Source organism: Mus caroli, chromosome 6, assembly GCF_900094665.2.
Source record: "Mus caroli chromosome 6, CAROLI_EIJ_v1.1, whole genome shotgun sequence".
In the NCBI taxonomy this organism is placed as follows: Eukaryota; Metazoa; Chordata; class Mammalia; order Rodentia; family Muridae; genus Mus; species Mus caroli.
The window spans coordinates 107491140-107495017 of NC_034575.1; the positions used below are offsets into that span (position 1 = coordinate 107491140).

General features: G+C 47.8%; 1 pseudogene; it reads right to left on the bottom strand.

Moving 5' to 3' along the window:
• Positions 1 to 752: 752 nt before the first annotated feature.
• On the bottom strand, positions 753 to 1217 carry LOC110297102 (annotated as a pseudogene).
• Between the last annotated feature and the right edge of the window lie 2661 nt (positions 1218 to 3878).

The following is a 3878-nucleotide window of genomic DNA, read 5'->3' on the forward strand; positions in this document are numbered from 1 at the left end:
CTGGCCCGTCAGCCTAGCCAATCAGTAAGTTCACACACCACACACAAACCTGAGATTCTGAACCGTGAGCTGTAACTCTCCCCCGACGCCCACCCCTGGGCATCCTGGCCAACTTTCTGTCTCTAAGTGTTTAAGGACCCTGAGGACCTCACATGCATGGAATCCCTCACCATGAACACCAGGTTCACACCCACTTCCACACTCCCTACCTCTCCACACTTGTGTCTTTTTTCATGCACTGAGTGTCTCCTGGGTGCCAGGCTCTGTCCCATGTCCTTTCGGCACCCATCTGAACCTAGATCCACCCAGAACCTGACAGGGGCCAACAATGCCCAGAAAATAATTTCTCCTTGGGCCTGGAATCCTTGATAACATTGTTGTTGGCTTATCTGCAGGCTGGCGCAGGGAACCCACGGTGCCCAGGGCAAAACCAAAACTGGCATGCAGGAAAATTCTTCTGACACAAATAAGAAATGGCTTCAAGTGGAGTATTCCTGCCACACCGACTAAACACCTTCTCTCTGGAGCCAGGGAGCCTGGCACACCCAGCTGGCCCAGTTTACAAGCTTTTGGGACCACAGAAAGAAGAAAGACAGAGAACTCAGCAAGTCTCTCACATGCCAGGTATAAAGGGGAAACACCCATAGGGGTGTTTCTCTCTCTCTCTCTCTCTCTCTCTCTCTCTCTCTCTCTCTCTCTCTTTTTATGGTGAAAAAAAAGCGTATATTTAGAATTAGGCATCTGGACTCAGTTTAGATGATCCCAATCTTGCTGGCAACATCTAGGGCATCATAATCAGGAGCCAAGCGAACATACGCCTTCTTCTCTCTGTCAGGCCTTATCAGGGTATTGACTTTGGCCACATCAATGTCATAGAGCCTCTTGATGGCCTGTTTGATCTGATGCTTGTTGGCCTTGACATCCACAATGAACACAAGAGTGTTGTTGTCCTCTGTTTTCTTCATGACTGACTCAGTGGTCAGTGGGAATTTGATGATAGCACAGTGGTCAAGATTGTTTCTCCTGGGCGCACTCTTTCGAGGATATTTTGGCTGCCTCTGGAGCTGCAGGGCCGCCAGAAGGTGGGCGACGTTTTGGATCTTCTTCTTTTGGTGGCGGTGGTTGCCTTTCAGCGCTGTCTACTTAGCTTTCAAGGCCTTTGCTTTGGCTTCAGCTTTGGGAGGGGCAGGAGCTTCCTTCTTTGCTTTTGGCTCCATCTTGGCGACATTGATCTCTTTACAGATGAGGATCCGGGTGTAGCTCTCAGCTACTGCTCCAGAGCAGTGAGGTCCTATCACGCTCTCTGGTGTGATGCTAATGGACTGGTCCTCTGAAACTGTAAGCACACCGCCCCCCAAATAAATGTTCTCTATTATTAAGAGTCACCGCAGTCACTGTCTCTTCGCAGCAATAGAACAGCAACTAAGATGCCCCCTGTGTGTGCCCTGTCCCCTAGATCACTCTGGTCTCCCAGAGACTGTATGGTCTACATCATCCTGAACTAGCACTCCAACAATAATTGCATATTGGCTATGTTCTATTCAACTCCCAGCCTGACTGTCACCTCCTGGGACAGAAGTCAAGCTCCTGTCATGAGCTTCAAGGGTAAGCTGCACCTTCCCCTATAGTGTCTCTGCCCTCAGCTCACTTTTTCTCTTGACTTCAATCCTGACAGCCTCCACCATGCTCTTCAGTCACAATAAGCACACTACAGCCACAGGGCCTTTGGCACATGCTACCCCCCCTGCTTGGAATGTACTTTCTCACCTCAGTAAAACTGTTACTCAGATATCACTTGCCTGGTGAAAATGTTCCTGCCCTCCACTGGAATTTCGTTTAGCTCAGTGTTTTCTTTTTACTTCATATGTAACATTTGTACATATTTATGAGGTATATGCAACATATATGCCTGCCTGTGACATGGGCTCTTTGTGGTATACACATTTCAGTACATGTACACAGTGAGTAATGTTCCAGTCAGGGTGATTGGTGTGTCACTGCCATCAATTCTTTGTGCTTCAAGCCTTTGAACTCCTCTCTTCTAAACCATTACAAAATATACAAATTATTGTGATCTATAGAGACCAGATCTCTGCCCCACCCCATATAGGGTGTCCCCGATATAGCTCAAAAAGGAAGTCCAGGTGTTTAGCTTCTACAGAATGACATCACATGCAGTATTTACCTGTGCCTGGCTTAGTTTACATCCCAGAATGCCCTCAACCTCCATCATATTTCAAATTGCAAGCCTCCATCCCAGCCCTCACTGCCCTCCTTTTCCTCATCACACTTCTGGTCACAGAGCATGTTTATCTGTCTTGCTGCTGTCTTGTTTAATGTCTTGCAACACCCTGTGATCTGGATGTAACTACAAAAACAACCAAGGGAGGAAATACAAAAATACAAATGTAATGTGCATCCACTTAGCTTCCTACTACACGTTTAGCAGCCTAAACAGGACCCAGCAAATAATAGTCACTCGACAAGTCTGAGATGAATGAACAAAGAACACACTCGATATTACTGTACAGGGACCGTATCTTCCCAGTGCCCTGGACTTCTGAGCTGTCTACTGCAAAAACAACCTTTGTGCTTCCAACAGAGCAATGGGAAGAAGAGAGACTGCCAGCCACGCTAAGCATCCCTAAGTCGCGGACTCTAGAGATTATCATTTTCAACCCTGCCATGGGGGCTCAGAGTTGCTGCGTGCAGAGAGGCAGGGAAAGGAAGTTTTGGCCAAGGCTCACCTGGGAATGGTGTAAGCTCTTCCCTGTGTGGTCTGGAAACTAACTATGGTAACTCTGGCTCCATCCATGCTATTTCTCACACTACTTTCAGCAGGTGTCCTGCAGGCTACTCTGTCTTCTCTAGGACAAGGTCTCATGTGGGGACTCATTGCTGGCAGAGAGGACAGAGCTGCTTGTCATCAGCAACCCAGAAAGGCTAATCTCATAAGGCAGAAGGCTGCCTGGCAGTCATTCCACCCACGTCTCTCAGTACCTTCATTTCTCTCTCCCTTCATACTAATCAGATCCATTTTTTTCCTCCAAAACCAATTCGGAATTTTAAAAGGCCACACTATTTGATTGCTGAGATTTCCAAACACAAATTCAATTTGCTTCTGTGAGGTGCCATCAGCCTTTACAGACATCATCCTCCAGCCTTGTACTGGGGGTTTCCAGCACAAAAGCCTGGGGCACCTTTGTGCTGTGTACCAGGATGATTGGAATATGAAATGTCCCCACGCACACACCCACAAGCTTGGCTAAATGTTAGCCCCACCCACAGAAGGTAATGCTATTTTTTTGTAAAGTGGTAGAAACTTTGGGAAGTGGGACTCATGGAGAGGAGTGTGTCCTTGGGAGCTGCACCCTGCCCGGGGCCCCTTCCAGAATTTCCTCTGCCTGCTGCTTCCTGTCTGCCAAGGGGTAAAGGTACATGCCATGTTCTCCTGCCACCGGGCTGTTTTTCCTCACCACAGGGCCCCAAATCAATAGACTCAAAGAGCATGGACTTCAATCTCTACAACCATGGGCTAAAATAAATCTCTTCTCTCTAAATTAGTATTTAGTCATATCTATGCCAGGACGGATTTGAACTCAACAACCTGTAAACACACACACACACACACACACACACACACACACACTGGCATGCCGTCAGTCACAAGCCAAGCCCTTGTGTATACAGTCTCCCCTTCACTGCTGTGATGGTTTGTATATCCTTGGACCAGGGAGTGGCACCATCTGAAGGTGTGGCCTTGTTGGAATAGGTGTGACCTGTTTGGAATGGGTGTGTCACTGTGGGTGTGGGTATAAGATCCTCACCCTACTTGCCTGGAAGTCAGTCTTCCACTAGCAGCCTTTGGATGAAGACAT